This window comes from Pogoniulus pusillus, chromosome 16, assembly GCF_015220805.1.
Source record: "Pogoniulus pusillus isolate bPogPus1 chromosome 16, bPogPus1.pri, whole genome shotgun sequence".
Taxonomy (NCBI): Eukaryota; Metazoa; Chordata; class Aves; order Piciformes; family Lybiidae; genus Pogoniulus; species Pogoniulus pusillus.
The window spans coordinates 5,497,511-5,522,424 of NC_087279.1; the positions used below are offsets into that span (position 1 = coordinate 5,497,511).

Here is a 24,914-nt window from a genome sequence, read left to right on the forward strand (position 1 = left end):
TAAAAAGTAGATTTTTGAGATGGTTCGTTTGCTATCACAAAGACTCAGGATAGAAATGAGATCTGCTTGCAAAATACTGCCAAAATAAGGATCTGACTGCCAAATACCCAGAAAATTTATAAAACAGATAAATATGAAAAGAGGTTTAAAGTGTCAAATCCGAGATAACCCCTGCAACAAAGCAGGATAAGAGCCTTTATTGTTGCTAATCTAAGAGCACATCGTATGTCAAAGGTTGTGTATTTTACATAAAAGATGTATTGTTTTGCATACTCTCAGGAAGGTGAGACCTGACCTCTAATGATGGAGTAGTGTTATGTCCTTTCCAGTGCAGAATTAGAGATGTCTTGTACATGTAGGCCAGCAAAGAACACAGGGCTTTCTATACAACAAAACAGGTACTCGTTTTGGTCCTTGATCTTCTGGTAGTGCATTACAACTGTGAAATCTTCTCACTCAAACTACACTAAATAAAAGTGAAATAAAATACCAGTCAGCAACAGATAAAGCCAATATTCATTTCATCTCAAGGTAGCCTTTTTTTTTTTCCTGGCTAAAAATAATTGGGTTTCAATGGTAAAGAAGTAATGCCTCATTTTCATTGTGAAAACATTTTTCTTTCTAAAGTAAATGACAAATGAGTACATTTTCTTTTGAAAGAACTTAATGAAGATTCTGATTATTTCCTTTTCTTTTTCCCAGAGGTTGCTATTTCACTGCTTCAGTCCAAAGCTTCACCTCCTGATGTAAATATCATAACTTGCCATCTGATGAGTTTCACAAACACCCCCAAAACTCCACACTGCTGTGTGAATTTTATGAAACGGAGTTTCACGTAGCTCTTACACATCGACATGTCACTGACTTTCCGTTTCATATGATGTCATCTGTGTCTCCAAATTATTGCATCTATCTTCCTTGCTTTTTTTGTTTTCTTTTTTTTTTTTTTTTTTGCATGTGAACTGTATTCCCTCCCGCAACAGAAAATCAACATTTCGGTGAAATCGTGTTCTTAATTTTACTCTATTCAGGTATTTGGTCAATTGATGCAGAATTAATTCCGAATGCTGTTAGTGGTTTGAGTTAGTAACTTGATCTAAATTAATAAACAAATGTTTTTCTTTTCTCTTGTACCATATGTTGATCCCAATTACACGAACAGAAAGTGGCAGATTGTCATGTTTCTTAAAAGATTACATACTCTTTTGCATAAGAGAGAGTACACAAGATGCAGTAATATACAGGGTAAAAAAAAACCCTACACGTGCTGTTTTCTCCCTCCTACTTTTTATAAAGATACACTTGAATTATTTCTCTTTCATACCCACTGCTCTTACCACCTTGGCATACTTGCTGTGCTCTTGGTGATGCTGAACAACAAGACATCCCAAGACAGTAAACAACTTTTCTTGAATTAGCAGGATGCAGCTAGTTTTAAAATCTCATCTAGGACTGTGTCTCTATGGAAAAAAGGATAAGAAAAGAGAAAAGGATCTAGGAGTTAAAATAGCAGTGGTTACAAATGGTCTTAAAACACCTTAAGTAAGGAGGAGAACCCATTCAGACAATAGTCAGATTTCTGAAACAAAGGACTGAACTCATCTATTATTCAAACTGAAAATAGATTGATAGACATCAAGATTAAGAAAGTTTATGCTAGAGAACAAAGATGTCTCATTTGCATGGTGGTTATTTTTTTTCCCTTCTTTTTTCTCCCCATACCCAAGTTGTTCATGCTGAACTGAGGAGCCTCACACTGGCTGGTACTGATCAGCAGCAGTCCTGTGACTTGATTGTTTTTATTAACTCTCTCTGAAAGTCATTCACCATTAAACACGATTAGATTCGTTTGTTGCTTTATTTATGTTTGTACTTGCAAATACGCTGCCAATGAAAATGCTTTGCGTGTTGTTGCTGACACTGACCCAGCAGTCACGTGTGTTACCTTCTTTCTCTGCAGGGTAAGAAGAGTGACCTTTTTGGGTGGCTGTAACTGAAGATTGCTTCACAGGAGCAACTGAAGAAGGTAAATAGGCTGTTTTGCGCAGAGTTTCTGAAGCATGTCTGAAGGAAGGGGCTGAACCTGCAAACCTTAGGAGTGTGTCTTAGTTGCACAAGTAAAGGATCTCCTGGCCAAATGGAGAAAGATTGCAGTGTTGGGCTTGGTAGCTAAGCTTTTGAAGCCACTGCTGTGTCTTATATTTGTGTGTTACCTGAGAAGCCAAGAGTTTAGGTGTCCAGCAGCACAAAGATGCACTTCTTGGCTTTCAGTCATGTTCTGAGAAGGCTGTTTGGAAACTGCACAGAGCCTGTGTGTGAATGAGGAGACCCTGCTCTTGCTGGTCTTGGTGGCCATATGGCCAAGTCAATGGGCCTGCATCCATGGGGGCTAGGCTAGGAGCTGCAGTATCATAGGTCCCCTTACCAGGGCAAATCCCTAGGGAATGGTCAAGTTAGCTTCAGTGCTACTTTGTCCCAGGCTTAGACGCAGCAGCATGTTGAGCAGAGCAGGAGAGCAGAATTAAACTGTTAATTTGATTGCTTATTATCACTGCAAAAATTAAAACACATGCTTTTTAAGTCTTTTGGAGCATAGCAAAAAGGAAAGAAATATCACCCTCTGCAAAATGGTTTTTATTTAAAGCAACGTGAAAGTCCCTTGCTTCTAAATTAACTCCTTGTCTCTCTTCTGGTCCAAAGTTTCAAGCTGGAAGGGAATATTAACATCACAAAAGTGGTGATTCACAAAAATTAACTTGCAGAAGAGAAGAGTAAGGCAGATCAGTGTTTGGTGCTGAAGGGTGTCATCTGACTGAGGTTCATATGGCTGCTTTATAATCACCTTCTTTCAGAAATTAATAGTCGGTTAAGCACCATAGCAACAAGCAACACTGATGTAAGCGTTGAGCAGTGGCTGCTGTTCGCTGTGATGTCAGTGCTCATTAGTGCTGTTCTCTTGACCTTGTTTGAATAAAAAATGGTAATTTCATTTTAAACTTCGAATTTTACAGAATGACTACATGCATCGGAGTGAATTAGAGCTATTTTTATTTTAATTTCATTAAAATGTACTTCAAGGGGGGTGGTGGTGGTGGGGGGGGGGAATGTCCCCATTCACTTCTGGTTTAAATTAAAATAGATCTGAGGGTGATGTGGGGTTGGGTTTTTTTCAGTTCTTTGTTGCCAAAAATATCTATTTAATGTGGATGAAATCCATGAGGTTCAAGTGAATATTGGAATCCATGGCCATGCCAATGGTGTATATCAGCTACATGATCTCTGCCTCTCTTGATTTGAATATCACTCTTGGTTTTGGCTTGGTTTTTTTTTATGGTGGAGCTCATGGGTTACTAGATGCATTTCAGCTATTGGAGAAGCAGCAGATCCTGCAATTTGAGCAGATAGTGATTCCTTGCCTTGCAGTGATGTTCCCCCTTTGAGTTTTTGTGAAGAAGGAAAAACAAAATTGAAGTCCCAGGTGCATCAAATGTCCTCAGAACTACTGGGATTCTTGGGGAGCCACAGTCCTAGACAGAATGCTATGGTACACAATAAAAGTAGGAATTTTGATTGTGGCAACTGCAAAACAACCTTTAGTGTAACTACCTTTAGGCTCATCTCATGTTTGTAGGCCATGAGTCTAAAAACAGACATATTTTGTATTGCCACCATCAGGACACCACACTTTCCACATGTGCTCTCTGGCTATTGCAGTAGGCAGATGTGCTCTCTGGCCTTCAGCAGTAGGCAGTTGGGGTGATTTGTAGAACGTATCACTGGAAAAGACTACTAGATTTTTCAACCTAATCTCCTGAGTGTGGTGGGTTATTAAGTCTCACCTCCCACCCCTGGGAAGAGCTGGTAAACAGGGTTCAGCCAAACTGTCTCCTAGAATCTGGTCTGAGTTCAGCAGGAAGACCCTGAGGATTGGAGAGCCATGGGTCAGCCATGGTGTGTGCAAGTAAGGATGCATATTGAAGCATGTGCTTTCAAACTGCACAACAAAATTCACCAATGATGAAAATCAACTTCTTCAGTGTCTCTTTTAATGTTAAGACTTTTTTCCTGTGGGGGAAAATTTGGGTCTGCCCTGGTTTCACTACAGCGAGAGGTGCCATTGTCAACAAAAACCTATTTGCTGCAGGACCAGTCCATGATCTTGCAACATATTTCATAAAATAAAGCCATAATGAATGATATGTGGTCCAAGGAACTGGTTGTCAAATTTCAACTGGGTGAGAATTGAAACTGCCGAGATAATAAACCATGAGAATAGGAGATAGTAATGGAAGTAGTGATAGAGTCCTAATTAGAGCAGTGCCACTGAAACAGTGAAGGTTAAGGGTTTGGTTGATTGAGTTTGAGCTCAATTGCTTGATAGCTTAATTTCAGGTGAAAACCCATCTTCTGAGTTAGTGTTTAAGCCGCTCAGTGCAGTTACAGAGCAGGACTCTCTACTCCTTGAGGAGCAGCCGCATGGCCCTGGGCGTCCCAGCACTGTGTGCAAGCCTGGCCTCGGGCACCCGGGGTGGGACAGAGCACAGAGCTGGAGATTTTTATACTGCATGGTTTGTTTGCTTTATCTTTCTCCTGTGAGCTCCCGAAGAGCTCTGAACAGAGGCACAAATAACAGAATAGATACAGCGAGGGGCTTTGATGGTTAAACCTTCAGAATTAAGATGTTTACGTTCTCCTTTATTTAGCACTGTTAGGCGTAATGCCTAATTATATGCCACTTTTTCCTCAAAGTAAGAATTTGAATTGAAATGTTTGATTTGGGGAGAAGGGAGGGGAAATGTATTTTTACAGAATTAGGGACAATAGTGTTAGTTTTGCAGGAGCAGTCATTTATTTAAATGTATGTAAAAGCAGTTTCAATAATCAAACACCATTCAGCGAGCATTGTAAATCAGGGGTAGCTTGCACGCTGGAAAATGGAGACGTAGAAAACATGTTACTGAAGTTGTACATTATTGATAACAAAAGACACACACAGACTTTTAAGATAGCAAAGATAGAATCCTTTGGAAAACGTTTAGCAGGAGGGGGAAAAAAATCAACACAAAGGATTTAGCAAGTTGCACTTAGTTTAAAATTTCTAATCTTAATGCTTGTCAGAGTTAAATGCTGATTAAATATTGATAATAAAACAGAAGCTGCCTGCTGTAACTCAGAATCGAATGAGATGATCAGCAGATAAATCTGTGGGTTTGAGCTTTAACTTTTTTTATATATGTACATTTTCCCTTCCCTTCAAGCCAGGAGAAAGGTCAGAAGGACTTTTTTTCCTGAGTTCAGTACAAACAAATGGATTGTGCAGTTTCTCTGTGTGGAAGAACAAAGTGCTATGTCTTCGCTGGCCATACTTGGAGAGGCTCTAGGCAAAAGTCGGTCCTGAACCAAACTTCTTTAGAGAAGTTTTTGTTTCTGAAGGGCTCAGCAGTGTGTGCCATTTGTCCCCAGCACTTGCCCTTGCTGGTGACTTTCCAGGAGATGTGCTGCTGATGTCCTCGCTCCTGTTTTCTGTCCCAGCTGGGTAGCACTGGTGTTAGCACATCAGGCAGGGGAAGGCTAGTAGAATGATGTTTTCTTTCCCCAGTTTGCACCTTGACTTCTCTTGCTTTCCCCAGTTTGCACCTTGACTTCTCTTGCTTTTGACCACATGGTCTCGAAGCATATCACAGAGTAGAAATAGCTGTCATTCCAAGAAGATATAGTTTGTGACTCCTTGTGATTATCAGTCTTGCGACTTGGCTGCATTCCTAAGTCCATAATGTGGCAGGCACTCTGGTTTTTAGACGTTGTCTCCAATGCTTTCTCTGCAACAGGGCCAAATTATCTAGAACTGTACTGGGAGTGTTTTGTATGGGTTCCTGTATCACCCCCAGCAGGAAATGGGGATCTGATAGGCTCTCATTGATGCCTGCTGCTCAGGCATGGGTGGGGTGGTAGTTATGTAGCTGGAGTGATTAATGTCTGTCAGGCCACATCTAAAGCTGGATTATTGGGAAAGGCTGTAAGATCCTACTTGTTGAGACTTTTGAGTTAATGAAATTGAAAGATGCAGTGAGGCACAAAGTGTTTCTGTAATCTCTAGTAAAAGAAATGACAATACTACCTGCATGATTTGGGGCGAACACTAACAAAAAAAGTTGTGTGGGGGCCTTTGGAAGCACAAACTATTTGAAGGCCTTGCCTAGTTGAATGACAAGTTTAGTCCAGAGATGGGTGAAGCTGAAACAATTGGGTCAAGAAGATGCAGAAAATAGATTAAGTCGTTTGGGGAGAATTTGAAAAGTATCTGAGCAAATCTCATTAATATGGACCACTTGCATGCTGTATTGAAGACTTCAAAGATCTGTCAGAGGAGTTCTTTCTGTGCTATTGTCTGCCAGCATTAGCAATCTCAAGGGAACACGTTTCTTTTGTTTGCTTTTGGCCCATTTAGCTTCTCTTCTTTTTCTTCTTCTTAATGTTCTGTAATATATTATAAATCTTCAAGTGGGTTGGTATAAAAATATGATTCTTGTGTTGAAGATAGTAAGCAGCAGGTTTTGATCCCCTTATCTGATGCTTTTGGACCAAATCCTTCTGGTTTTCATGAAGACTGCTAAAGTGAGCAAGGTTTGACCAGTATTTTGTATAATCCTGCAGCGTTCCTTCCATTAGTTTGGGTGGATGCTTGATAGGATCTTCAGGAAAATGTAGGTACTTATTTATTACTTATGTTCAAAGGAGTATCAGCTATTCACAGTCTCTGAAGAACATGAAGCATGAGGCTGAGTGGTTCATGCACACCTCCAGGTCTGGAAACCACTGACCAAATCTGTACCTGTAGATCAAACACAGTTGCATGTATTGGAAATTATCCAACGTGTCAAGGTTCTAATTGCAGATCAAGCTGCCATAAAGGGTTCGTTTGCTGATGTTCACCAGTTGCTGTGAGGTCCATTAAACTGTCATCAGAGGAGGCCCAACCTTTGTCATCTAATGAGTTTCATGCAAAAAAAAAAAAAAGCCATATTGCAAAGAGCCACAATGGAGGTCAGGGCTGCACCATCCCTGCCATGGGACAGTGTTTAAATTCCTCCCACCACCCTTTTGTGTCTGAGGAAATTTGAGCTGTGTGGATCCCAAGAATGAAACACAACATCCCTTGTTAGGTATTGCTGCATCTGTGAGTCATTTCTTTTGTTGCTGCAGTGATGGGTGCTGTTGTTGAAGCTGGTTGGACTGGTCATCCTGAGTCACTTGGGAACCAGTGTGGTAAAAGTTGCGTTCAGAAAGTCGGAGCCTGTTCTTGCTCCATCAGAGGTGCACGGAGCAGCCCTGTCCTCTCATACTGGTTGTAGCTTTGGTATGGATGTGATCAACAGTTACATTGCTATGTTCCTCATTTAACTACAGATGCACCAAGGAAACAGCTCATAATACACCATGAAATGCAGATTATGCAATTCTCAGCCTGATTCTTCAAGGCCAAGACAGATAATCTGTCAGGACATGCTGCATTTTATCATAGCTTGGGCAAGGAAAGAATCAGGAATGGCCTTAATCCTCTAGAACCAGGGTTGGGCAACAGATCAGACAGCCTGAACTTACGCTCAGTGTGAAACACAGAAGTGTGACAGAAAGATTCAGTTTCCAGGTTTTCCTCTGAAGCAAAAAAATAACTCTGAATGAAGAGCTGTCCTGAAACTCGCCCTTGAGCAAGTTAGGCTGCTGGGCTGGTGGATTCGAGGGTGATTGCTGCTTGCTGGTGCAAACAGACTGATGGGTGTTAATACATTGCTGTCTGCTGGCATCCCCCACAGCCATGCCTGCTTCTCCACACAAGGGCCAGAACCACTTGTAGATTTGCAGGCTAGAAACCTGCCTTCAGCAAACGTGTGCCGCCCTTGTGTGAAATCTGGCGCTGTGAGAACACGACACCAGAAATAGACTCTTCTTGCATATTTCATATTCGATTTGGTCATCGAAATAGACTCTTGCATATTTCATATTTGACTTGGCCATCGTCTCTTAGGTCACTGCTTGTTGCCTTCTACCACACCAGATGTATATCTTGTAGCATATTGTCCTAGAGTGGTAGCAACCGTATTTTACAGTGGCAGCGTTACAAGAGCGGTGATGTCAGTGGGCAGTACAGGAGGCCACTCTCTTTATTTGGTAGCTCATACTAAAGCCAAGGCTGCTTTTTTTCCCCCCTTCTTTTTAAAAATAAAACAAAAACCTCAAAAGAGGGGGTTTTGGCCCTGATTGCCTGCCCATATTTCCCACTGCAACATGTGAAAGCGTTTTTCATGCTGCTAATGGCAGGAACTTCAGACGCCACCTCTGAGATGTTTAATTGCCGCCTGTTTCTCCCAGTGCAATCAGTGAATTTTAATTTGGGGCTCTCCCACCTCTGCTGCCCCTATAGTTTTTAGTGTGTTTTGCGTAACACTGCTTAATTGCTCAAAAGGGTCATTTCTGACTCTGAGCTCACTGTTTATTTTCTTAGTTGGGTAGCACAAACATTTGGACAGTTGTAACTAAGGCTCTGACGTCATTTCCATGGCAAACCATTAATATCAGTAGTTTATAATGTGACTTTTCAAAATAGATTCTTTTTTTTTCCCAAATATGATGATGTCTTTCTATTTTGTTTTTAAAAAAAAAGGGTGGAAAAAAATATTGTTCCCTCTTTTTTCCTAAAAGAAAAAGATAAATTGGCATCTTTTGAGTGATAGGTCTACTTTCTTCTCCTGTTATATAGCCTTTGTGTTTATCCATATTAGTTGTAATACAAATGTTTCATTTAATCCTCTGACGTGTTAAGGGGTTAGGAGATCCCACTGATGGAAGGAAACGTCTGTGGAAGGGCACAGCACTTCCTGCTCCTGGGGCATTTCCACCAATGGAACTGTGCTACGCAGTTGTGACATTAGTAATTGTCTGTAAAGACCTTTCGAAATAGAAAGTTCTACATTAAAAAACCAACAGCAGCATAAATCAATAATATAGGCAATGAGACCATTTCCTTTTAGGGAGGGAAGGGGATTTTTTTTTAACCCCATTTTAATTGGAAAAATACCATGCAGTTATTTTTACAGGGTTTTTGTTGTTGTTGTTGTTTGCTTTATTGCTGTCATTCTTCTCCATTTAAGTTTTATTCCAATAATTTGGAAAGATAATTTTTATTGTGAAATTTTTTCCTTTAAAGCTTTATTGAATGCAAGGTGAACATTATTAAAGATGTTGTTATTATTGGGAAAGAACAGAAAATCTTCTGTAAAGCCTGAAATTCTTTTGTGTCTTTATTCCTCTTTAAGATCCGATGTCTGGTGAGGTAAAAAAAAAAAAATGCTTCTATTATTTGTTTCCTTTTGTTTTAAAGAGGGAGAGATAATTGGGTTTGGTGCTACTTGCTTAGAGCATTCAAAGCTCAGAGCTTTGGAGAACATTAAAATAAGCCTACAGGAGGTCTTGTAAAAGTTGTAAGAAGTGGTAAGTGTAGTCTGCTGAGTCAATTAGGAGAGACAGATTGCCAAGGTAAGGCTGCGAGGTTCCAAACTTCTATTTACTCTCTGCTATCTTTGAAACAATTCATTTCTGCCTTTAACTCCACAGCAGATAAATACAAGATTTGGAGGGGGGAAAAAAAACCATTAATTAGACAAAATACTTTTTAAAACTGAAAGAATGATCTGTATTTGTATTCATGGAAGGTAAAAGGAGGGTCTGTCTCCTGTCCTTTTAAAAATTGACTAACTGAAAGAATGTAGTTTGAAAATGCAGACTTTGTTTTTTTCAGCTATCTCCTCAATGAGATCCAAGTGCACAAAGCATTTTTTTAAATTCAATTATAATATTGAAGTAGTTATTTTAAAATAATTTTTGCCTCTTGAATCTCTGAGAGCATTCACAATTTTTTCCCCCTGAGTTTATTTACCCTCTAATAAGCTGCAGAAGACTGCATGAAGAATAGTGCACAGTGTAAATCCCATGTGTGTACTGTGTGCTCCCCAGGTTCGTGCAGTCAGTGTGTTGTATGTTGGTGATCCACAGGCCAGCTGGAGCCTTGCTGTTCTGTAAACTGCCATGGCTAACTGGCTTTGAAATACTTGAAGAACAGTGTTTTCTAGATACTTGATAAGGTCAGAAATTCCACTAGACTCCTTTTCCTCCTTTCCCAGCACAGTTGGGATAGAAAGCTCAGAGAGGAGTTGAGGAAATAGCTGGGATTTACTAGGCTCAGCTGTGTTTGAAACTCATGCTAAACTCATGCAGTGGATTCCCAGCTGGGCAGGATGAGGCAGTGTCATGGAGCTGTGCTGTATCGCTCGCATCCCAGTGTCGCTTGGGCTTCACACCATTTAAGGAACCTGTCTTTGAAATTACCACACCAGAAGCTACTGGAGAGGAAGGATTTTAGTTACAAGGGTTCTGAGCACCCTCTTTGAGACCATCACTCCAAAGAAACATCCATTCCTGCTCTGCTTGACAGGTTGCTTGGGAATATTGGCAGGTTGCAGCTTTTTCTTGAGATGTTGGGCTTTTGTAGAGCATTAGGAAAGGTTGTTTGCCCCTTAAAGTAAATATGTACTTTCCCAACTCCTTCTCTTTGTTTCCCATCTTCTGTCAGCTAGCACTGCCCTTCTCTTCAGGCACCACCATACCAGTCAGCTGCATGCAGCAAGGGGATGCCCTGAACTGTCCCTGTATGCTCTACCATCCTAAGAGCATATACTCTCAGTTCCCCACTTGTGTCTTCTCTCCTGTCTCTCTCTCTATACTCTTAGCAAGTGTAGGGCTGTTATCAGCTGTGTTATGAGATACAACAACAAGAGTTGGGGCTCTTCAGCCTGGAGAAGAGAAGGTTTCAAAGAGACCATATAGTGGCCTTCCATTATCTGAAGGAGGCCTACAGGAGGGCTGGGAAGGGACTATTTACAAGGTCTTGTAATGACAGGATGAGGAGTAAGGGGTTTAAACTGGCAGAGGGGAGATTGAAACTAGATGTTAGGAAGAAGTTCTTTAGAGTGAGGGTGGTGAGACGCTGGCACAGGTTGCCCAGGGACGTTGTGGGTGCTCCCTGCCTGGAGGTTTTCAAGCCCAGGTTGGATGAAGCCTTGAGTGACCTGTTCTAGCGGGAGGTGTTCCTCCCCTGCAGGGGGTTGGAACTAGATAATCTTTGAGGTCCCTTCCAAACTAAACCATTCTATGAGCTATCTGCAGAAGATAGACTCCAGGTACCTCCATACATGGCTGGAGCAATATCTGGCCTGTCCCAGGTCTTCTGCTTCTCTGCTGCTGTCATTTGTGGGGTGGATGTAGTGGACCAGGCATGAACTCCAAATACAAGGGAGATGCTGGCCAAATTCAAGAGAGGATCTGCCCCCAGTAGGAGACGGAGCATGGAGTTAGAGGTCTTCATCACACTTGGCCCCAATGCCTTCACGAAGTGCAATGGATATCTGGGAGGAGGTTGTGTGGGAACCTGTCATGTGTAGGAGACAGCATCAGTGGGACAAGAATTTCTTCCCTCCAGGAGGAGGGGGAGAAAAAGGGTCCCAACAAGCTTTGTGGACATCTGAAAATAACTGTAAAGAGACTTCCCCAAATTTCATCCCCTGGCATTGACATCCAGTCTGGTCACCGCCCATGAAGAGCGATCTGTGGCATCATTTGGGTAAGACCTTAGTATATCTAAGCAGGAGAACTAGAGTTTATCATAGGTTTATTGGGTTTCCCTCAGCATGTAACTGGATGCATTAATAGTGACATGATCCTGGTGTGACCTGGACTTTAATGGGTTTGAACTTGGAACTGTTCAAACATTAAGAAAAAGCTCTTGCTCCCTGCATGTATTCAGCAGCTGCTTTTTATATGTAGAACCCGGAGCTGCAAAGGTTCAATGGTGGTGTATTTTCAACTTTCAGATGAAAAGGACTAAATAACTGCCAAAAAAAAAAGGGCTGTTTCTCTCCTGATGCAGATGTGTGACTGCCAGGACATGCATACATCAAAAAGACAACGTGCCTCTGAGCAGTTTAAAACCTACTGCTTTGTTTTGTTTTGCTCCAGGCAAACGAAGTGTCAACCCCCTCAATCTTGGGAGAGAGTTTCTGCTGTTAATGTGTGCTTTGTGCAGAGCTTGGGCCCACGAGTCAGGATTTGGGGTTCATTTCCTACCTCTGCAGCTGACTCAATCCATGGCATGGGTACTGTTTGTTCTGGAAAAAGCTTTCTTGGTTTTTTCCTTGGTTTTGCACCTTGGCAGCTGTGCATGATGTACCATCCAGAACATGCTTTTTATCCTATGTCAAACCATAACCGTGGCAGTAAGGCTCTGCTTTGGTTTTAACAAGAGCCAGATTTGCCCCTCAACTCCAAAAGGGGCACTGGAGGTGAGGTTGTGTGGATGCTGGGTGAGGGACATTGCAGGTGAGGTTATGTGGATGCTGGGTTAAGGACATTGCAGGTGAGGTTATGTGGATGCTGGGTTAAGGACATTGCAGGTGAGGTTATGTGGATGCTGGGTGAGAGGGACATTGCAGGTGAGGTTATGTGGATGATGGGTGAGAGGGACATTGCAGGTGAGGTTATGTGGATGATGGGTGAGAGGGACATTGCAGGTGAGGTTATGTGGATGCTGGGTGAGAGGGACATTGCAGGTGAGGTTATGTGGATGCTGGGTGATGAAGCATATCAGAAAGGTATAAATTGTTCCCTTAATTAATAGAAAAACAACACCATCACCCCCGCCCCCCCCCCCCCCCCCCCCCCCACTTCCCACAACAAGGAAAACTGTTCCAAGACCCATTTTTTCTGCCACTTTGGAAAGTGTGTCCTGTACCTCTCCTGCCCAACCACATACCTAAGGCAGCTTCTTTACCAAGTTTCCGCTTGAAAGGAATTCCATTTACAAAGATATTGGCTACCTGCAAACAGATGGACCTAAGAGAAGGCCTATTCCCAGTTTGGTATCAAGTGGTTTGTGTGAAGCTCTGCGGGAACAGTGCAGAAGTTTGTCACCTGCCACCAGAGTCATTCCCATGGAATGATGATGTCTCTTTGGAGAGCTGTTGACAGATTTAGTGACCACTGGGTCAGACTAGATTGCCCTTTCTTTTTGGTATTAAGAATGAGTTTACTTATTAAAATGTTGGCAAGTTTTTGTGTAGGAACGTGCCCCTGTGATGTCAGTAAAGTCACCCTTCTTACCCCTCTTCCTCTTCCCTAAAGCCAGAGCAGACCTCCTCTGCTTTGGACTCTTTCACAGAGCTATAACAGCATTATGTTTCATGTATGCTACTTTTCTTTTACTAGGGATGTAAATCTCTGATCTGCAGACCTTTAGTTAGATATTTCTTTAAAACATTAATGAGCATTTTAGTTTTGGGAAGGGGAAAAAAAAAATCCAAGTAATGATGACATAGTGTAAAAATGCAGCAACCGAAACATAAGTTCTGTTGCTTTGCCTTGTCTTATAGGAACATCATTTTTGCACATCACTATTAACAATGCAAACACCCTGAAATGCTAATAGCACTAGTAAGCTTTTAATTCCATGGAATTTATTGCTTGCTGTATTTCCATGAATTTATAACGCTTTGATTCTTAAGAGCCCCATTTAATCAGTTTTGCCTGGCACAGAACATAATAAACAACTTGCTGGTGCTAAAGTGCCACATGGGGGAGGCTGCTAACAAGAAAGTTAAATGCTTCTGCCACTAGCAGTTTCTTCGCTGTATTTTTCATGAGCTGTTACTACCAGTAATGTACTTTGCTAGCTTTAGAGCAGTGGTTAAACACAGTGACAAACCAAACAGCACTCCAGTGCTGTAAACACCCAAAGCAATACCATTTTTGTTCAGTGCTGCAGTTTAAACCAGGCTCGGGGCTCAGTATCGTTCTGTGGTGATCAGTGATATTTGTTTTTTTCTTAGAGGCCTAGTTTTGCTTGATATATTAACACAGGACTATTAGGAATAGCTAAGGAGTGGTATTGATTAAGAAAGGGAGGGAAGGGGAGAGAAAAAAAACATAGAAATTGAAATACCTTAAAAAACAGTTCTTGTTTGTTTATGCTGCTTGACCATAAAAGTGCAAAAAGACTGTGTAGAAAAAACCACCAGATTATCGAGTGCTTTAAAGCAGAAAATGTCATTTGAGTCTCAAAACTGCAGCAACTTTATATAATTACCCTTTTAATTATCCCCAGTGGCCCATGAAATTTGTAAAATAGAGCATTGAGAGTTTGATTTACTTACATGTTGCACTTTAGTGTTATGCTCTTAATGAATATTGTTTAGTGCTAATGTCAAGCAGAGATTGCTGAGTGCTATAGAGAGGTGCCTGCTGCAAAGCTGGTGGTAATCCGAGGGGAATTGTGGAATCTCCACCTTAAATGAAGAGTATGTGCATATGTGAAGCAATATATTACAATTTTTGTTGCTTAAATGGAAACTGTATTGATTTTTATCTTCTGCATGCAAAGCAGTTTACTATATTTTCTTTAACCATACCAGAGAAACACCATTTTCAGGGCATTTATTTGTGTCTGTGACAGCATTCCCCTTGTTGTGGAGAATACTTGCATCCTTCCTCTGAAGGACCAGAACATGGGAGCAAGCTCTTTCATTTGCTCTGAAGACCTAACTGGTTTAGCCCTATGGTAATGGAAATAACACTAATCAATATTTGATGTGGGGTTTCTGTGGGGTATCCAAATACCATTTGTTGCCAAGAAATTGCTGGACTAAGCTTGGGGGAAATGTAATCCAGAGCGTGGTCTAAAAAGCCAGCTACATTAAACAAAGGCGAATGGAAACATCAGGGAACACTAACTGTAAAAAGAAATAAAGCAGAGTCTGAAGGGTTAGATAATAGGATGTAATAGCTGGTGACCTCTAAATGAGTGGTACGAATCTGAGTGAGGTGGAGACTCAGCAGAAAGTATTTGCGTTTGAAAACGCTCATAAAGTGCTTTAAAGTGATGGTTTGGTCCTCAAGATCCGTCTGCTGACAAGCTGGAGAGATTTGATACCGTGGGTGAACGACTGTGAGAAGGGTGAGCTGTCTGCCCCTTGCTTCACATGCCACTTTGTCCTTTCACCTTTTGAATTTAGCAAGTGTTAAGAACAGCATAGAAGTGTTGGTGCAGGAAGTTGGACCAATGGTGCAACTGCTTTGGCACCTCTATTAACGGACACGACAAAATGCCTCCAGAGAAAAGTGGGAAAAGCCTGAGGTTTTGTTTTCCCTCCAGAATATTTGTTTGTCCTCTCCTGCATTCACTGCCCAGCAGTGCTCCTCTTAGCTATGCACTGCTTTCATTGTCTTGCAGAAATTACCAGATTTTAATTTGGTAAAACAATTTCTGTAGTGCTGAAACTCAACTCTCATGTTTCCAATTTCTGAATATTCCTCCACCTTTTGATATACATTAGTGGCATGCAAATACTGTAGCTGGAGGAGGGAAAACAACAGAAAAATAACAATTATTTTGCAACTTTCACATAGTTTGGAGAAAATGAGTTCAAGTCCTAGCTTTTAAATGAATGAATGGCAAAAATCCATATATATATCCTAAGGTCCAGGATTTCACAGTATTATCAGGGTTGGAAGAGACCTCACAGATCATCAAGTCCAACCCTTCACCACTGAGCTCAAGGCTAGACCATGGCACCAAGTGTATTTTATATTACACTTTTTTTTTTCTCTTGAAGTAAGCAAAAGAGTTAAGTGTTCAGTGTACAGCTAAAATGTGGGGAGGCAAAGTCATGCTAATGGTTTATAGAAAGGGATTTCAGGGAACTTATTTCTGGAATCCTGAAATTTTGAATTTATTTGTGTTTGAAAATACCTTGTTTAAAAGAAGCTCAAGGGAACAACCTCTGAAGAGGCTAATTAAGCATTTTTGTACAGGGCTGAGCGCAATGGGGCTCCTTTTTTGTTTGTCCTGAGGCCCTGCAACAATAAATAAACTAACTACTAATAATTGGGTGCCTTGATTTGAAGCCGTGCTGGCTGCAGGACGCAGACAGTGTCAGTTTTCAGTAAAGTGCATCAGGGCTGACCTTGAACTTGCATCTGCTGATAAGAGCAGTGCAATAGCCCAGTCGTATCTGAGATCCTGTGGTAGTGCTCAGTGCTGCTGATCAGCTCTGCCCCGCTGTTTGTTCTCTCCTTGTCTTGTGCCCTCTCTCTGGCCAAAGCCTGGGTTGAGCCAGGCTTCCCTGGTGCAGTCAGCTCAGCTAGCAGCAGTACTGCACGTTGCCCAGGTGCTCCTTCTGCCAGGACAGCCATACTGAATTCCGGAGGGGAACAGGAGAAGATAAATTAGTTGTAACAGAAATGGTTACTTTGGCTCTGTTTTATTTCATGTGGTATGTTTTCTGTCTCCTCTACCACTGTGCATGGCTGTGTCACTCCCTTCCGCTTGAGCAGCGTTTTAAACGTGTGTGGTATCATATCACACTCTGCTCTTAATACACCAGGAGATGGTCGAAGACAGTGTATGTGTCTGGTATTTGCTATTGAAAGGATTGGAAATTTGCCTGAAAGCCAAATTGCATGGCAGGGGATTTCAAAACGTTTTAGTTTCCAAATCTGATTTTTTTAATTTCCCCTCATGAATTTTTCTTGCTTGCTCAAAGACAAAATTCATCTTGAGCAGCCCTGAATGAGGTGGTGCACAGAACCACACTGGAAAATGTCCTGTGGCTTGGAAGAGCAACTGGTTGGAAGTAAGAGTTTGTCAGGAGTAGTTAGGGCTTTTTCAGTTCTCACCCCAGCTCATTTCTTACCAAGCATTGGTGAGCCATGGTGACACAGTGTGGTCTTCACGCCGGGCATTTAGCAAAGGTACTAATTAGTCACTATGCTGCCTCCCCGTAATGGGTGGCTTCACAAATTGTGCTGTCACAAATCTTGCATCTGAGACATCACCTCTATGATTCATTTTGTGTCTAGGCATCAAAATGTCAAGAGTTTTTGGCAGTTTTGGAGGCAATGGACTGCTCTTGCCGATGGTTCTAATAAACAAACAAACAAATAAGTGCAAGGAAGGTAAAAAAAGGCCAAACTCCAATGTATGTATTCTCTGTTGTCCAGTGTATTAACTCAGTGCTGTCCTTTCACAATAGTCTTGGCATCATGGGTGTGGACAGAAATGTGAACTTTTCCTCTCAGAAGTAACTAAGAATAAGTGAAATTCTGAAAAGTGGTTTTACTCCTATCTAAAATTGGAAGTGTGAAGTGAAAGGTTAATAAGAGAACTCTCTGAACCTCGTGGTTAGACTCCCATTTAGCCACTCAGCTGAGGAGGGCTGAGGGTACCAAGCCAAAACTATCACAGAGAGTCCAGGCAGGTCAGTGTAGGCATTCTTATTTTCAGAGTTGGTAGGTAATGGTTTTCTTCAGGAAAAAAAAAAATGAATTGATGTTGCCTTTTCCACTTTAAGAGCCACTTTTCAGCTCTCCAGTTACGATGATGATCTTGTGCTGGCCTTGAATTTCAGGTCTTTCTATCACTGTTTTTCATGTTTGTACATTTGATGGCAAATTACATGTTTTTGCAGTCCTGCATGCCTCTTGCTTTTAGGGAAAGAAAGGAAGAAAGGAAGTTATGCTACATTTAAATGCTCTTTAGATCCCTTTGCATATGCTTTTGCATGTTCCTGACCAATCTTGCTTTGCTTCATGTGTTTGTAGCATTTTTCTTACACTTTGTGCAATCATTAGCATTAATGGAGATTTGGAAATGTAACAAGAGGAGAACATACCCCAGAGTGTATTACTTAATTTCCCTTTGAAGTGGAATGAAGTTGTCCAATTGGCCATATGCTGTGATTTGCCATCGTTAGGAGTTGGTTTTGACTCCTTGTAGAGTGGGTTAATCTCTCCTAGGGAGCCTGCAGTTAATCACATTGGATTGTATATGGCATAGATAGAGAGATGCCACCTTTCAAAAGCACCAGCAAGTTTCTGAGGCACCTTTTCTAAGCCAGGAGCAAGAGGTGCACAAGATAAATGCACAAGAACCATTTGTCCCTGCAAAAATTGTGCACTCACTTGATTAGCGAGGCGTGGTATTAAATTATTTGAGCTTTGTGCATAAATATATACCGGGAGAGGCTTTGTAACTGAGGATTTTGAATGTAGTTATCTTCTTCGTGGGCCAGATGCTGTGATGCTGTGCTGTACATGAGGCTCAAGAGTGTTTTGGTGAGGTCTACCCGGACATAGCAGCTGAAGAGCTGGCCCTCCTTTCATCTGTGGTACGTTGTCCCACACCCAAAGAAATGCCTCCTCCTGTTTTATGGGTGGACTTTGCAGCTTGATTGGAAATAGTAACACAGTAAACAGCAACTGTGCCTCAGAAATATCCCCAGCAACACAAACTGTCGCTATTTCAGCTTCTTTCCAAGGCCCCTTCTTGAGGGGCTGATCTGCAGCTATATTACAGGCACTGTAATGTAAGCTGCAGCATCAACTCTGGAAAATCTTGTCGTACAGCTAGCAAATATCTGCAAAACCTTGTTTGTATGTATGCGTGCTTACATTTAAGATGCAAAGTTATATTTGAGTGTGCTCAACCCCCTGCATATATAGTCTCAGAGTTATTTCTAAGATCTTGAAGAAATGGGTTTGTAGTTTGACTTTCTTTTTTTAACTGTGTTTCTCTCCCTCTGATGTTTATTAACATCTTCCATGATGTCCAGTTACAAGGGATGGGCATATAAAAGTTTACATCAAAATACATTTCTCCGTAAGTGCTCTCTCCTTGCCATTCCTTTCCAGCTTTAAAACCCAAACCAGTTCCATCCTGTTTCATCCTTTACCCCTCAGACCTGATAGAGAGGAGGGTTGCTTTGTTTTCATCTCAAATCTACCTTGTCCTTTCCATTTTTCACTTTCCTTTGCATGTTGATTTGAAGCAGCGGATGCGACCAGCCATGGGAGCCCACTGCCAGGAAGAGCATCCTGGCTTGCCCTCAGGATAGCAGGAGGCACACCACTTATTCCTGCTCTTTATTCCTGTTTTTTTTTCTCTGTGAACACACCATTACATCTGAAAGTCTTCTTGCTGACCACTAGTGACTTGAAGCACTGAAACAGGAGCTAAGAGTCAAGGCTGATGATTTTCTTTTCTGCTTCGCTTTGCCTGAGCTGGGACCTGCAGCCAGGCTCTCTGGACACGGTTCAGCGCATTCGGCGACACGCTGGACATGAAGTATTTGCCTACTTGTTACAAGAGCTGCCAGAGCAGCCAGTAGCACTTTGGGCCAGTTGTGTGTTTTCCTCAGCAAAGAGCAGAAAGAGGGTAGATGGCAATATGGAGGGCATTGTGTTAGGTTGAGCCCAGAAAGGTGGAAGGGCTGAGCTGTGATGCTGATTCTGTGTCTTCTGGACCAAGAGGCCCGTGCCTGGAAGAGTGATGCACCCTCATCTTCCTCCCACCACTCTTCCCTCGGGGGTTTTGCAATGCTTTCTGAGTCTGGTGACACACCTGCAGGCCAGCCACCCTGCAAGGGCTTTATGGTGAACACGTATTTTGTCAGGATTTATGCCCTTTCTTATCCAACTTACTTTAAAGAGCAAGCTAACAAGGAGCTGTATGGTTTTAGTTCTACTGCGCAGCCACCCCCTGACTTGCCTTGCTTTTTTCTTCCTTAGTTCTGTCCCCTGCTACTGCTGGAGTATGTAGAACAGACCTTCATGTCCTTGGCCCAGGTGTTTAAAGGTAATGAGCAGTTTTGGAGTGCCTGAGATTCTAGGATCAATAGATGCATTCGGGGTGAAGGCCTTGTTCTTCGTAGCAGATTCTTCTGTTTGGCTTTACAGAGGTTTGACAGGGAATATCATGGTCTTGCTTTCTGAAAGTCTTTGTCCTGCCTCCAAAAGACAAATGTACCAAACACTGCAGTAAAAACAGGCCCTACTCAGAAATATTTGTTTGGTTTCTTTCTTGGTGTGGAGCTTTTCCCCTCTGCAAAGCAAATAATGTTTGCAGCACTGGATATCTTGTGTTGGATAGGAGATGGTTTGAGATGTTTTGGTGCCATGTCTGCTGGTCAGACAAAGAGACCCAAACAAACATTTAAAACCAGTTTGAGTGTGACAGTGTGTAAACTGAGCCAAAGGGCTGTTTCATGTCCCATCTCCTGCCCTCTTCCAGTAAGGTCTGTAGGCTGATGTGGTGTCCTGCTGGAGCTCCAGCAGGTCCTTGTGTAGTTTGGGAGGAAAATGTAGGAGTTGCACTAAGCCACCTGAGAAGGAATTACTGCCAGTACAGCCAACAGCCACATTTGACCTTCGGTATGTCACCACAACACACAGCATTTTAGGACTGCTAATTACTATTTCTGGTACCCTAAGGAGGCAATGTGTACTGTCAGCTTTTGTGGAAACAAATCAAGCAAGAGTTCTTTCTCATAGCCAAAACAAAAAGCAGTATGTTTTCTGCTTAATTTCTACATAAAAGGGAAATTATTTTGAAGAATTTTTTTTTTCTATTGCTACACTTTATTTCCCTTCATCCTCCTTTCTCAGAATCTTCTGTGTATCTAAATCCATTAAAATAATGATAGCTGGGAAAGAAAGAGTAAGGCCAGGAATAGGTCTCAAGTGTGTTTACAGCTGCCCTCCTCAAAACATCCTGTTTTCTTCATCACTGAGTCTACCCTCTATGAATCAGACCTGTTGTGGATGAGGGGACCTCTGTGACATGTCCAAGGTTGAGGGGAAGTATGTGTGTATGTGAACATGGGTATACAAATCATAGAATCAACCAGGTAGGAAGAGACCTCCAAGATCATCCAGTCCAACCTAGCACCCAGCCCTATCCAATCAACTAGACCATGGCACTAAGTGCCTCATCCAGGATTTTCTTGAACATCTCCAGGGACAGCGACTCCTCCACCTCCCTGGGCAGCCCATTCCAATGCCAATCACTCTCTCTGGCAACAACTTCCTCCCAACATCCAGCCTAGACCTCCCTTGGCACAACTTGAGACTGTATCCCCTTTTACTGTTGCTGGTTGCCTGGCAGAAGAGACCAACCCCATCTGGCTACAGCCTCCCTCCAGGTAGTTGTAGACAGCAATGAGGTCTCCCCTGAGCCTCCTCTTCTCCAGGCTAAACAACCCCAGCTCCCTCAGCCTCTCCTCACAGGGCTGTGCTCCAGGCCTCTCACCAGCTTCGTTGCCCTTCTCTGGACACATTCCAGTACCTCAGCATCTCTCTGCACATGTCAGAATGCCTTTGCACATGTCAAAACTCTGACTTTTGCGATTATTATTATGAACATTTTGTCTCTCATGATCATTTTGGGCTATTTTGCTATGTTGATTTCTTTCTGTAAGGCTTCCATTGTAAGTGACTGTGGGTGGGCTTGCCCATCGCCTCCATGTGTGAGTGGGCTGAGGGTATGACTTTGCAGAAACACAGGGTTACCTCCAACCAGAAAAATCAGGCTGTAAAAATGATGATGTCATCCATAGATCTGACAGTTTTGTGTAACTTATGAATTAAGCATCTGGGAGGTGTACATGCTTTTTTTATTCCCTTTACCAGTCACTAAACCAAGGTAGATAAGCCATTGAATAATTTTTCAGTCATCCAGTAATGGTGCATCAAGTTTTGGGAGCAGATTTTGGACTGTTTCTCTTAACAGAAATGGCAGAATTGCTATTAGCATTAGTGAGATCAAGGTGGCACCTGATGCTGTGCTAAACCACGAGACTTTAACTTTCAACTCCATGCAGGACCGGCAGAACCCTTACTGCAGAGGTCTCAGGAAAGATCCCAGCAAAGTAAACAGTGTGACACTTAATTTATCTACCCCAGAAACATGAAGGGCTCAGTCGACCTGATGGGATCTGTGGTTCCAGGGAGTCTAGGTATTTAAAACCTGATGCTCAGCCTGCTAAGCCATCCCCTGCAGCTTTCCTTAGTGCATAAGATATGAAGAAATCTCCTGTCCTGCAAAACAGATATTAAATTGGATACTCTTTCACCCTGCCACGATAAGAAACGCAGCAGAGAGAGGCAGGAAAATGGAATGCTGCTTAGAAAGAAAATATATTTGAATCTAACATAAAAATTGGTGAGATAGGAGGATTTTCAGTGCCAGTAGCAATACCCTCCCCAATGAATTGCTGAAAATTCAACTCTCCCTGTAGTTTTTGCACTGGATTGAGAACAAAAATGGTTGTGATTGATGAAGCGTTTGGTGTCTTACTCTAAGTTGGTCAAGAGGGACTTCTAAATCACCCAAATGAAATATTGCATTATCATGAACAGTAATATGTAACTGTTAAGTATGCTGTTGCTTATCATAAGCTCTAGCTCCTTTGGAGCTCTAACCAGTGAGAAATCTCTGTGAGCATTGGAGCAGAGCCTCCGCAGGGCCCGGCAGCACCACGGGTGGGACACGCTGAGTTCGGAAGGGACTGCTCTGCCTGCGAGGTCAGCTGAGGCAACAGGGGGGTTGCTTTGGGGTTTTGTTTTATAGAGAGGCTGGAAGGAGGCGAAGGCAATATGCCTTTGTTTGCTGAAGGGCATGGACCCATTTGATGTGAAAGCCTTGGTAAGTTACTCCCTCCTGTATGGGGCTTGTTACATAGCAATACTGCATTTTGGTTTGGGGATTTCTTTGTTTTACATAAAGCTTTTTGCCACTTCTGTGCGTAGGATAATATATGAGAAAACAATGATGATGTTTTGTGGGAAATAGCACAACAACATTAAAAAAAACCCAACCCTAATTCTCTTACTGAAAAGACCAGAGTGAGCAGCCCCTTCTGTTGAGAAGATGTACCACTAAATGCCAGCCCACTGTTCTCCAGAAAAGGATTAGACAAGTAGATGCTGCCTAGCTGCATGAGAAGATGCTCACCACCAGTTAGCCAGGCAGCCTTAGACTTTTCTGTGTTTTGTAACTAAAAAGAGTAACTGGGGAAGGAGGCACTGAAGTTGGGAGTTTTGCTGTGGACATGCCTGCACAACTTGATCTCAGGTTGGCCAAGCTACAGGTTTCCAAAAATGTCCCAAATGGGATTAAACCCTCTAGTTCCTCTGTAAACAGACAAAAAAACCATATGCAGCCCCTACCATGAGGTAAGTGATGTGCTCAGGCAGTCATGGTTCATTTCTCTTGGGCCTCTTTGTCCCTGTCTGTACATTTTCCTGCTTCCTGAGCTGGCAGTGTCTCCTCTCTATTCAAATCAGGTGGCTTCCTCTACCCCTGCCTTCTGGCTGGGGGTCAGAGAGGAGGAAGAGGAAGGCAGTAGGTGAGGAACAGTGCCACCCACCTGTCTCCCTCCCACTGAAGACTTTTACCTGTCTGTTTTCATGTCTGTGCTCAAATCATAGAATCACAGAATGGTTTAGGTTGGAAGGGACCTCAAGGATCATCCATTTCCAAACCCCTGCCATAGGCAGGGACACCTCCCACTAGAACAGGTTGCTCAAGGCCTCTCCCAACCTGGCCTTGAACACCTCCAGGGAGGGAGCATCCACAACCTCCCTGGGCAACTCGCTCCAGTGTTTCACCACTCTCACTGTGAAGAACTTCTTCCTAATATCTAGTTTAAATCTCCCTTTACTCCTTGTCCTGTCATTACAAGGCCTTGTAAATAGTCCCTCCCCAGCCCTCTTGTAGGTCCCTGTCAGATACTGGAAAGCTACTATAAGGTCTCCTTGAAGCATTCTCTTCTCCAGGCTTCAGAGCTCCAACTCTCGTAGCCTGTCCTCATAGCAGAGCTGCTGCAGCCCCCTGATCATCTTCATGGCCTCCTCTGGACTCACTCTAACAGTTCCATGTCCTCCTTGTGTTGGGGGCTCCAGAACTGCACACAGTACTTCAGGTGGGGTCCAACAAGAGCAAAGGGGAAGAATCCCTTCCCTTGCCCTGCTGGACATGCTTCTCTTGATGCATCCCAGGATATGGTTGCTGTCTGGGCTGCACATGCATACTGCCAACTCATGTTGAGCTTTTCATCAATCCAGGCCCCCAGGTCTGTTCCCTCAGGGCTGCTCTCAGCCATTCACCACCCGGCCTGTATCTATGCTTGGGATTGCACCGATCCAGGTGCAGGACTTTACGCTTGGCCTTGTTGAAGAATGCTTGGGAGCTCAGTGGCTTCTTGAAGAAGTGGTGATTAGGGTTACTTACCATGTTAGATCAGTGATGGTCTCCATCTCTGCTTTCAGGAGCATTTGTTGCCAGACTTTGGCCTGTGACAGAATGCTCAGTAAGGAAGAATTCGATGCAAATGGTTAAAAGCTGGCAAATTTGCTAAGGAGATGAAAACAAGGTAATTAAGATGGGACATGGTCCTTTAGCTGGTGTCACACCTGTAGGATGCTGTATGTATGCATTCACATGCACAGTGCTGGGAGGCTCTACACAAGTATGCTTATATTGTATTTCAAAATACTAATATCTTAATCAGTGTAAAGTTAGAGAAAAGCCTTCCCTGTGTGTCAGGCTTGGATCCTGTTGGGGTGAAATAATGTTGCTCAGAGGTCAGAGAAGACGAAGCAGAAGCTCTTCTCTTGCACTCACTTGGAATGTGCTTTGCTGCTGACTCCCAAACAAGTATGAAGTTCTTCAGTGACACCTCTAAGGTATGAAAGAAACGCCTCCTGCTTTTGCTGGTTTTGTGCATGGTCACATCAAGAAGGTTGATCTTCCAAATTTTGTAGCCACTTAGCCAAAGCCACTGTGGAAACTTGCAGCCACGTGTGTTGGTTTTGCAGGAGGTGAACGCGGTGGGGCTCAGCAGCTCGGTGGCCTCTGCGTGGCCAAGGAGGCTCCATTTGACAGTGAGCAGTATTTACAGCACAGAGCAGCCGACCCTGCCAATGATCCTCCCCATCAATAGTGATCTTAACTCACACACCTACACTGAAACAGT

The 24,914-nt window shown here is 42.7% G+C and overlaps 1 protein-coding gene across 21 annotated transcripts in view; it reads left to right on the forward strand.

The window, feature by feature from the left end:
• The window catches only part of FOXP1 (forkhead box P1), a 434,335-nt gene that overhangs the window by 193,159 nt on the left and 216,262 nt on the right, over nt 1–24,914 (forward strand). For all 21 annotated transcript variants that reach the window (XM_064156227.1, XM_064156234.1, XM_064156228.1 and 18 more), the window contains one exon: nt 1,961–2,026. The gene's annotated coding sequence lies outside the window, so the exon portion shown is untranslated. The remainder of the gene's footprint in view (nt 1–1,960; nt 2,027–24,914) is intronic.